The 12,299-nt window shown below is 41.1% G+C and overlaps 1 protein-coding gene across 2 annotated transcripts in view; it reads left to right on the top strand.

Annotated features, from left to right (window-relative positions):
- CSMD1 (CUB and Sushi multiple domains 1) overlaps positions 1 to 12,299 on the top strand; it is a 2,980,041-nt gene that overhangs the window by 1,366,225 nt on the left and 1,601,517 nt on the right. The gene's annotated exons all lie outside the window — the stretch shown is intronic.

Here is a 12,299-nt window from a genome sequence, read left to right as displayed (position 1 = left end):
GGGATAAAAAAAATGCAAGAACGTATCTTGCAGCGGTTCTTTTGGCCTGGGGTTTACGCAGAGGTCAAAAGGTACTGCGAATCCTGCCCCGAATGTCAGTTGACCACACCCGTCGCAAGTTTCCGTAGCCCATTGGTACCTCTGCCAGTGATAGAGGTACCTTTTGAACGGATTGCAATGGACTTGGTAGGGCCCATTGTAAAATCCGCCCGTGGCCACCAACATATACTGGTGGTCGTCGACTATGCCACCCAGTACCCGGAGGCTATACCACTACGCCACACCTCGGCAAAACTGATTTCACGGGAGCTGTTTGCCCTGTTCTGTCGCCTTGGACTACCTAAGGAGATCCTGATGGATCAGGGGACCCCTTTTATATCCAAAGTGACAAGGGAACTCTGCAAATTGCTAAAAATTAAACAATTGCGCACCTCGGTGTACCACCCTCAAACCGATGGGCTAGTAGAACGGTTCAATAAAACCCTCAAGTCCATGTTAAAAAAGGTGGTTTCTCAGGACGGAAGGGATTGGGACATGTTGCTACCCTATTTGATGTTCGCCGTCCATGAGGTACCCCAGGCATCCACAGGGTTCTCTCCCTTTGAGTTATTGTACGGCAGACACCCTAGGGGTCTGTTGGACGTAGCCAAAGAGACATGGGAACAAGAGCCGACTCCACATAGGAGTATAATTGAACACGTGGCTAGTATGCAGGACCGGATCGCTGCGGTCATGCCCATCGTGAAAGAAAATCTGTTAGATGCCCAAGCAGCCCAGAGGCGCACATATAATAAAAGAGCCAGAGTCAGGTCTTTTAACAAGGGCAATCGGGTGTTAGTACTGGTACCCACAGCTGAGAGTAAGCTCATGGCCAAGTGGCAAGGGCCATATGAGGTTCGAGAAAAAGTCGGGGAGGTAAATTACCGGGGGTATCAGCCCGGAAGGAGGAAACCTGAGCAGCTTTACCATGTAAACCTGCTGAAGGCTTGGAAAGATCGAGAGTGTTTAGTATACCCCGGGCATATCGCCAGAGAGTTCTCTACCTTCAGCCAGGGAAGCGTCCGAGGGGGAGGTCAGGATAATTGACGTCCTCACTAAACAGCAGCGACCGGAGGATCGCTCGCTGGTGCAGCACAATACCGACGTGTTCTCAGAGCTACCAGGTAGGACTACGGTTATCCAACATGACATTGTCACCGAACCTGGGGTAAGGGTGCAAATGAGACCATGCTGGGTACCCAAAGCCCGGAGGCAAGCCATCACAGCTGAGGTAAAACAAATGCTTCAGTTAGGCATCATAGAGGAATCACGGAGTGAGTGGGCTAGCCCCATCATACTGATTCCGAAACCAGACGGATCGTTACGCTTCTGTAACAATTTCCGGAAATTGAATGAAGTGTCGAAGTTTGACCTTTATCCAATGCCCAGGGTGGATGAGCTGATTGAGAGACTGGGGCAGGCCCAGCACTTTACCCTGCTTGATTTTACCAAGGGTTACTGGCAGGTACCTCTCACAAAATCGGCGAAGGAAAAGACCGCTTTCGTAACTACAGAGGGTCTATATCACTATGTGGTCTTACCTTTTGGGTTACTTGGGGCCCCGGCTACATTCCAGAGGTTGATGGACATAGTGCTCAAGCCTCATCAGGAGTACGCGTCCGCGTATCTAGATGACATTATCATCTTTAGCACCGACTGGAATACGCACCTATCACAGGTACAAGCGGTGCTGGGTTCTCTCAGAGCCGTGGAGTTAATGGCAAACCCCCAAAAAATGTGCGATATTGCTAGAGGAAGCCTGATATTTGGGGTATGTGATAGGCCGAGGAGCTATCAAGCCCCAAATCAATAAAGTTGAGGCCATAAAAACCTGGCTTAAACTGTCAAGTGCAAAGCAGGTGAGGGCATTCCTTGGCATCCTTGGGTATTACCATCGGTTTATACCTAATTTTGCTGGGCGAACGGCGGCCCTGACCGATCTCTTGAAAGGGAAAAAATCGGTAATGGTTCGGTGGAACCCTCAGGCAGAAGAAGCTTTTCAGTCCTTGAAGTTGGCCCTGTGTGGACAGCCAGTTCTCATCAGCCCCAACTTTAAGGAAACCTTCATTGTACAGAGAGATGCCTCGGAGGTGGGCCTAGGGGCGGTATTGTCACAAAAAGTGAATGGTGAAGAGCACCTACTTAAGTAGAAAACTTGTCCCGGCAGAGAAAAACTATAGCGTGAAGAGAAGGAGTGTTTGGCTATTAAGTGGGCCTTGGAATTGCAATGTTATTATTTACTCGAGCATCAGTTCCGATCGGTGACGGACCACTCACCCTTGGTATGGATGAGAAATGCCAAGGAGAGGAATGCGCGAGTCACCAGGTGGTTCCTATCACTGCAAAATTTCAGTTTCTCTGTAGAACATCGCCCTGGGAAGTCGCAGGGAAACGTGGATGCCCTGTCCCGGGTACCCTGTATGATGGCAAATGTTCAACCCCACAAGTTTGAACAGAGGGGGGGGATATGTGAGGCAGTGACCGTGATCGTATACGAGGGACGTTATATCTCCCCCAGAATGTGTACAGAGACCTATTAAAACCATTGGAGTGCATTGCAGTCACAGGCACACCTGCGGCTGCAATGCAGGAATGAAGGTGAGCATTGACCTGGTCAGACTAACTGGCTAAGGCAGATTAAGTAAAACCCGGCAGGGCCTTCATTTCTTGGAGGAGGTCACAGGAGGCAGTGGGGCGGCCTCCTCCCTCCAACCGGGGTTTTCCAATGGCTCTTGCCAAAGGTCCTTTAAAACCCCTGCACTAAGGATTAGTGTTGTTCTATGTTGGAACCTGCTAGGAGCACAGCAGGGAAGCTCAGCAGGATTGAGTGTGGCTGAACCCACGCCTGGGAAGCCTCTGCACCTGTCAGGCTCTGAACGGCCCGGCGCGGCCGTTTCCCCTGGCAACCATTGTTTATGGACTCATGTTAACCCGGCTGCGAACTAGAGGACTTTCTGTTTACCCGTGAGTTGCTGAATTAAAGCTGTTTATGTTGAACTTGCTTGGGTCACTGCCTCAGTTACTGCACGGTGTGAACACTGCCGCCTTACAACTGACAGATCATGTAACACTTACATTGCACACAGATATACTTGCTTTCACTAAGCATGTGACTTAAAAAGGTAATTGCTTGCATCAAAACATTTTAGGGGCTTAATAGCAAAAGGGGTGAATACATATGCACATGCCAATTTTTAGTTATTTGATCCCATAAATTTAATTTATGCCTATATTTTTCTCACTTCACTTCACCAACTTTGACTATTTACGGCTGATGCATCACACACAAATTGGATTACAAAAATATTTAAACTCAGGTTGTAATGTAACAAAATAGGTGAATACTTTTGAAAGCCACTGTGTGCATTAATAGGCTATTTCCCCCTTCCCCCCAAATAAACTGAGTTATCCCCTATCCATTAGATTAGTGATACCTTGCTTATTGCTGGGGATCTGACCACTTGGATCTCCAGCGATCCCAAGAACAGTGCTCTAGGCAGATTTTAGTGTCACCAAAAGCAAATAGCAAAAAAAAATGTAGGTGAATCTGATTTGTTGTGTAAAATTCAAGGTGAATTCAATTTGTCTTGAATCAATTTCCTTAACTTTTTTAGAATACCTTCTTGGTACAAGAAATTAACTCTCTGACTCATCCAATGTTACTCTGATAATGTTCATCTTGTGCATAATGCCATCTAGTACTTTTACTCCTGCACCTCTCACACCTTACAACCCAATTGCATGTACTTCATTAACAAATGTCATGGCACATAACTTTGCCAATTTAATGGCCATGTGCACAAGTGATGCTAACTTGATGGCTCTGTCTATACATTTATCTCTGACTCCCTCACTTTTTAGAGCTAGGCTGTTAATTCCACCAATACTGATAGTTTTACTTACTCTACCTGAGACCCTATAGATCAGTCAGTTTTAGGTGGGACCACACCTATGAGTGTAGTTCTCAAAAAAAAATGGAGGAAACCTTCCTCAGACACAGTCTCTGAAAAATATGATACATTTAGTGATTTTGTTCTTCAAGTTTTTTTAAGACAATGTTTTTTCTATTTGTACATATTTATCATCAAATTTTCAAGGTGTTTCCCCATACACTTCTTTACTTGTAAAACACCTAAAAAAGCAAAAATATTGTCTGATTAGAAATACCATTCAAAAAACAGATCTTAAAAAAATGCATAAAATTAATGTAATTTATTTACAAGCAAAAAAAAAAGTAAAGTCCCTAAAAAATCATTGTGTGAAGAATGAAAAAAGCGAGATCTTAATGTGCATTTGCATATGTCGTCATTGGTGATGGTAGCTTGCTGGGATAGATCAGGTGATAGATAACCAGCTCTTGGGAACAATTAAAGATAGGAGATTTTTTACACATGAACAGGAATAAAATAAATCAACTAGAGCTAAGATACACTATTAAGCTTTACATATATTTAAACTAATGAGTTTTTATCCTAGCAGTTTTCTATAGGTTAGTCTGTTAATGGATTTACTTCATTTTGTATGCACATATTTTGTATTGTAGAGCCCCAGCTGAAGTGCTGTATATAAGTATTTAATAGTTTGTAAAAGGAAAAACTACTGATCATAAAATTCCTCCCGAGATCTTATGAATTTGAACTAGCAGTGGAGTTAACACTTTGAACCCCCAAGTGTTTCACAAAAAGTTTATAACGTAGAGCCGTGAAAATAAAAAAATAACTTTTTTTCCACAAAAATGATCTTTTAGCCCCAATTTTTTTTATTTACACAAGGCTAATAGGATAAATTAGACCACAAAAGGTGTGCAATGTCTCCTGAGCATGCAGATACCCCATATGTGGTCGAAACCTACTTTTGAGGCACAGTGTAAAGCTCAGAAGGGAATAAGCGCCATATTGGAGTTCATATTTTGCTGGTCTGGTTTGACGGTGCCATGTCACATTGGCAGAGCCCCTAAGGTGCCAGAACAGCAGAACCCCCCATAAGAGACCCCATTTTATAAACTATACCTCTCAATGAATTCATATAGGGGTGCAGTGTGCATATTGCCACCAAATGTGCTTCACATTATTTTACACCATTGGACGGTGAAGAAAGAATAATTAAATTTTTACCACCAAAGTTTTGTTCTAGCCCCAGATTTTCCATTTTCACACTGGGAAATGGGTAAAAATGTCACCAAAATTTGTCACACAATTTTTGCTAAATGTAGAAATACCCCATATTTGGCTGTACAGTACTGCTTAGCCACACGGTGAGACTCGGGAGGGACGGAGCACTATCTGCCTCCTGGAGGGCAGATTTTTTTAGAATAGTTTGCAGACTCCATATACACAGCTCCTACGTATTTCAGATGAACCCCCCAGAGATTTATTCATGATAATGAGGCAGCAGAGTTTGGCCTATTTCACACGTCAGTGGTGACAGTTTCCACACATACCGGAGACACATGTACACGCAGACCCATTCAAATGAATGGGTCTGTGCACATGTCAATGTGTTTCCATTAACCATGTGTCCGTGGGAAAAACACTTTGACATGTCCATTTTTTTCGCTCTGCACGGGCCACAAAAAATCCCATACTGATGACACACGGATGACATCCATGTGTCATCCGTGTGACATGTACCAGCGCCTGGGAATCAGTGTACAATTAATGCTGTTCCCAAATGACAGGTGCTGAATGCTGCCCTCATCATTGTCCCCTGCTTGGGCTGCGATCAGCGCGAGCAAGGGACAATGTTGAGAGTAGTATTCTGCTCCCCACTTTGTCCTGGTGTAAAAATAAGAATAAAATAAAAAAAATCCTTGTACTCACCTGTCCAAAGATGTCCCCCGCAGTAATCCACCTCACCGCTTACGCAGAGGAGCTGGGGAGAAGGACTGGGGAGTGAGCCCCCTAGTTGTGCTGAGCTCAGTGAGTGACAGGACACTGCTCACTGAGTGCAGCTCCGGGGCCTGCTCGCTGCAGCGAGAGATTCTACCCTGCTCCTCTGCATAAGCAGTCAAAATGGTTACAGTGGGGGACATCTTCGGATAGGTAAGTATAAGGATTTTTTTACTTTATTCTTATTTTTACACCAGGACACAGCGGAAGCAGAATACTACTTTGAACATTGTCCCTTGCTCACTTTGATTACAAATGGCAGGAGAAAAGAAGGAGAGCAGCGTTTAGCACCCGGCGGGGGCTTGAGAACACCGCTAACTGTACTGCTGGTACGTGTGATCCTGATGCGACACACGGTTGCCACACATATGCCACACAGGTGCACACAGACACACGGACATCGATATCTCCTGCACCAGAAATATCAGAACGTGTTAAGCCAGCCTTATTCTGGCCTCTGTTTAGCAGCATCCTTTTTTTCAGAGGTTCACAAAACTGTGGCCGACGGCACTTTTATGCACGCCTAATAAAAAGATAGACACCATGGGATCACAGGCCAGATGGCGTACACGGTGCCTCTATCAGCCTCTTTACAGGGAATCTTCCACCAGGGGATCCGTCTGAATTAAGTATTTCAGAGATTTACTCAGAAACCCCGGTGTAAGCGCTCAGTGCAGAGCACAGGATAAATGTGAGCCGACCCTTACTGCAATCTTTGGGAGGCAGAATGAACAAATCAGTGGCAGTTGAAGAATTGGTTATTTACTTTTTATGCCGTTCCTCATGCGGTATAAGTGATTAGACGACTTTATTCTTCGGGTCGGTGCTATTAGAGCAATACCAGATTTATATTGGGTTTTTATGTTTACCAGCTGTCACACACTAAAAAAACATTTTTTTTTGCAAAGACTAGTTTATGCATCGCCATATCTTAAGAGCTACAATTTTTCCATATTTCAGCTGATAGTCATGTAAGGGCTTGTTTTTTGCTGAACAAGTTGACATTTTTATTGGTACCATTTTCAGGCATGTGACATTTTTTGATCGCTTTTTTTTCTGATTTTTGGGAGGCAGAATAAATAAAAACCAACAATTCAGGATTTTTTTTTTTTTTTGTTATGATGGTCCTCGGGTGGTAAAATTGATGAGGAAGCTTTATTCTTCGGGTCAGTACATTTACAGCAATACTACATTTATATAGTTTTTTATGTTTTGGCACTTTTAAACAATAAAAACTATTTTAAAGAAAAAAAAATTTTTTTTGCATCGCTTTGTTCGGAGAGCTATAACTTTTTTACTTTTTGGCTGATAGAGCTGAATGGCAGCTTATTTTTGCGGGACAAGATAATGTTTTCAGCAGTACCATTTTTATTTACATGCGTTTTTTTGCAACTTTTTTTTCACTTTTTTACTTAGTCCCACTACGGGACTTTCACGTTCTGCAGTCTGATTGCAGATAAAAGGTATAGCAGTGCAAGATCACTGCTATACCTCATAACTGTCAGTGCTGCAGACACAAGCTAGTTTGATCATGCACTGCACATGATCAATTGAGCTTGCTAGTGCCTGGGGACACGAATGTCGTCATAACAACATTGTGTCACCATGGCAATGATCGGGGCCCCGCAATGACGTTGCAGGGTCTCCGATCCAAGAGCAGAGGGGCTTCTGTCACAGTGATCGCAGAATTTAGGGGGTTAAAGTGCAGGGAGCAGTGCGGAAACCACTCCTGGCACGGAGTTCCAGGTGTCAGCTGTCAGAATCAGCTGAAACCCTGTGGCGATTGTGCCGGCATAGCCTCTGTGCGGACGTGATCGCACAGACGTAATAATGCATACCTTGTCCATAAGGCCCAGGGCACAGGGACGTATTATTATGTACTATGTGAGAAAAAGGTTAATAACCTCTGGGGATCGAGCTGCATGGGAAACTAATAGGACAGGTGTGTATTCAGGAGCTTCTCCTTGCTCACTCCTCTTGAGTTATAGGTCTCTCCCAATGCATGCAGGGAGAGACCTGTCACTCTAAGGCAGCGGGCAGGGAGAATGTGCTGGGGACTAGTCAGACTAGTTTCCCATGCGACTCGGCCCCTTCAGCTATTAAGGCATGCTATTTTCTGACAAAATGCAGAATTTTAAAGTTAAACATATGTTGTTGAAATCATGCAGCCAGCGCCTGAAACATGCTGCTTGTGGATTGGTCATCATGTATCAGATGTCAGGTTCCCATTAAGTGACTCTATATTTGTAATACTATCCATGCCAAAAAAGACTGATATTCACAAGCAATTAAAGTGAACTTGTCAGCTGATACATGCTACACTATACATACACTATACATTGGCAGCATGTATCAGACACTGGCTGTCTGATCTCAGCAAGGTATGTTTGACTCTGAAATGCTGCGGTGTTTCAGAAAAAAACATACTTTAAAAGCCACTGGGGAATGAGAGCATGCTGTAGACTGGTCAGACAGGCTAAGTGCACGTAAGCATAGACCTGTCAATCCAGGGCGGCGGTGCAGTGTGAAGCCATCGGGGACCCACATGTCCTACTAGTCTACAGCGCGGTAGACTAAAGTAAAGATTAAAGTACATCTTCCTCTGAAATGCAGCATTAAACATACCTGGCTGAGATAATGCCGCCAGTGGCTGATATGCGACAGATTGTGAAGCATGTATTAGCTGACAGGTTCACTTTAATAACTATTTCCATTGTGTATGCAACATATGTGCTCGCAGCCTTCCATATGTGACAAAGCTTTGGTCACTTGCACCACACATATACATAGGACCACCATGCTGAAAGAATGGAATAAAAATTATTTTTTGAAGTGAACCTATTGATAACATGCCATTATATGTCTACAGAGTGGCATGAGTCAGAGGCTTCAGTCATGGGTGAATGATAGGACTATTTCCTGGTGAAAACATCTGACTCAGTACTGCAATGTGAACAAAGCAACATTTGCTACATTTTCTTTAATAAGTTGAAAAAAACCTCACATTCTAACAAACCTCAATTATGCATCTGTAGTTAAATCTACTTTTTGCAAATAAACCTCAATAGAATTTTCATATCTTTGCTAATGTTTAAAATGAAGCAAAAGTTAAATAAATAGATTATTAAGAAGATTTGTTGTAGCTGAAATAATGCTAGAAATGCTAGTGATGTGTTCATTTTGGTCATGGCACCATCTTGTGGTTACTGCTACTAATAAACTACTAAAACATGGAACAATTTTTCCAATGCTTCAGATCTTTAGTGACAGCTCTAGTGACATGTGAAAACCCTAATATATTTGACCCTTAGTCCACAATTTAATATAATTCCAAAAGAAAGCAAAGGTCTATTGCCATTTCAAGTATTCTCTTAAGTTCTGTCATTTTTAGAAATACATTAGGAGCCTTTTACGCAGCAAAGAACATATGCTCTGACTGGCCTCATAGGTGAAAAATACCTTCCACAGACTTAAAAGCATTATTATATTAACAATTGTGCTAATGGAGTTCACCTAATGTGCCAATGAAAAGACATTTGCAAAGAGTTGTCATTGTTTCTAAAGTCTTGATATTCAATTGCATTTTTCCATGCAGTTTAGTTTAGCTTTAAATTAATTTTTTTTTAAGCAGTACATAAAATTATATATTTTCTTTTTCTTTTTTTTTATAGAAAAGAGAATCCTTTATATGACCTTACTCTGATTTATGAGGGAACAAAATAATGAGTATATATTTACATATTTATATATAAATATTAGAGATAAGCAAATCAAAATGATGCAAATGAAATTTGTGCAAACTTTTATAAAAATATTAAAATTGGAAAGTCTTGAATGGTTGATACAAGTGTTTGATACCACTGAGGACTTTTAAATTGTAATATTTTTCTATCTAGTGGCTAACACAGTACAAAGATATATTTTTCCTGCAAACTTTTAGATTTGCAGGTCCCATTGAACTTGAACAGTTTGTGATTAGATCCTCAAGAATTTCCCCCATAAAATGCCCACAGGAGGCTCACGTGACCTCAGGCTCAACTTTATGGGCTTCCCCAGAATGCCTTGCAGCTATCACATCACATGATATGTAATAGGTAATTTGGAAGGACTATCATAGTCTGTATATAAGTAAAGACACAGAACACAGCAGCCCTTCTAGGGTGATTAAGGTTAATGAGAAGATGTCACAGCTCACAGCTCATCAATAGATACAGGAAAGGAATTTCTAAAATATTCGACCAATACATCAGACAATATGTGTTGTACAGCAGTGAAGAACATGAGTGTAACAGTCTGTAAATGAAATAGAGATTGAATAGATAAAGGGACATAGAGAATCAGTGTGATTGATCAGTGATATGGTGTATCTGTCATTTGTTCTGCAGCATTTGAATTACACATTTTTTTTTAATTCATAATGTGTTAGAAAACAACAAGCTAGCACAATATTTTGTATAGAAAAAAATGTTAAACTGGTTGCAATAAGAGATGGTATGCCTGCATGGCGCATGTGTTTTACACAACTTCACAACCGTACGCACCACACCTATACTGTGGCTTGCCATTTCATTTTTCTTGCTGTACATATTTCTACCTATCTAGCATTTCTTCCTACTTCTACTAAGTTGAACATATTGTAAAAAAATATTTTGTTGTGCAAAATGTATGGTAAAAGAACAAGTGGCTTGGGATGGAGTAGTGCAAAAGAGAAAAAAAAAGCTACCTTGGCTAAGAAAGTGGGAGCTGCAGCTGCACCATCTCCATAATTGAAACCAGCTGTTTGGTCAGTAGTACTTACATACACAGATCACAATTGGCCACGTTTTCCTCCTGCAAGTGTATTAGTGGGTGAAATGGAGGGCATTATGGAATATAGATCACAGCAGAATAATGTTAACTCTGACGTCAACATTGTCAGTTTAAGTCTGTGTTTTGCACAGATCTGTCCGCCTGATCATAAATGACTAAGTGGGATAATTTTTGGACCATTCTTATAATTTATAAACAACTTGTTAGTGGTGGATACAGATTTGAGAAACTTCAAAATGTTAGACATCTCTTTCTAGGTGAATATATTTTTTAGGACTGCAATTCACTGTGGAAGGAATATTTGGGAAAATATCAATGAACTTGACAAATTAGAATTTCAAATGACTCCATAATCTCTAATAAATGTGTATATGAAAAAAAATATGAATAAACATTGAGGCAAAATAAGAGAGGTATCTGTCTGTAAGGCCTTACAATTTAAGGCATTTATTTAATTATGAAAAAAAAGATTGTTGCTCGTTAGTGTTTTGGATCAGAGTTTAATCAATGTTTGTTCAGTGTGTCAGTTTTTACCATTCGTGTTTCATCAGTGATTTTTCACTGAAGGAAAAAAAACTAATTGTAAAGCTTCGCCTATTCATGACAGTGTTAATCACATGATTTTCATGCATTTTTAGACTTGTATGGGTAATTTTGATCCATGACTTTGATCAAAAATGGACTTGTGAAAAGCCCTAAAGACTAAAATGAGCATGTGTTCAATCTGTGAAAAACATGGATAGATCACGTACTTGATTCACGGTCATCTGAATGAAGTCTAAGGACTACAATATCATTTGAGCGCTGTCCATGATTAACATTGTAATAAATAGAAGATTAGCAGTTTATTTTTTTTTTCCATCAGTGAAAAGTCACTGATGAAACACTGATCGTAAAATCTGACACACTGATCAAACACTAATGAAAGTCAGATCCAAAATATTGATGAACAACGGTCTGTGTTTTTACGTACGAGAAAAATTATGAAAGTCTGATTGAGACTTAAATATCACTTACAGCTATAGATGTAGCAAAGGTTTGGTAGATCACTAACATAGCATTCCATGGTATGCTGCTTACTGAATTTGAACATGACGCAGTAAATGAAATGCTATCTCAATTAACAAGAATACAATATATTGGTGGATCAGTGGCAAGCACTGCAGCCTTGTATGTTCTTCCCGTGTTTGCGTGGGTTTCCTCCGGGTACTCCAGTTTCCTCCCACACTCCAAAGACATACTGATAGGGAATGTAGATTGTGAGCCCCAATGGGGACAGTTCCGATAATGTCTGTAAATTGTCTGAATTGTAAAGCGCTGAGGAATATGTTGGTGCTATATAAAGAAAAATATTATTATTATTATTATTATTATTAAGTCTAGATTGTGAGCCCTAATGGGCAAAGAAATGGTTCAATGACAATGAAGAAGAGGTGCTAGATTTGGCCCCCACAACTCCCATACATCAACTCAATGAAATACTTTGGGGTAGAGTTGAAGAAAAATCTATATACATACCCAAATGAGTCGACCAGTATGCACCAACTTTAGGATCATGTAGAA

Source organism: Phyllobates terribilis, unplaced genomic scaffold, assembly GCF_046119375.1.
Source record: "Phyllobates terribilis strain yellow unplaced genomic scaffold, ASM4611937v1 Scaffold_3__8_contigs__length_932513732, whole genome shotgun sequence".
NCBI lineage: Eukaryota > Metazoa > Chordata > Amphibia > Anura > Dendrobatidae > Phyllobates > Phyllobates terribilis.
This window is presented reverse-complemented; position numbering and strand designations above follow the sequence as displayed.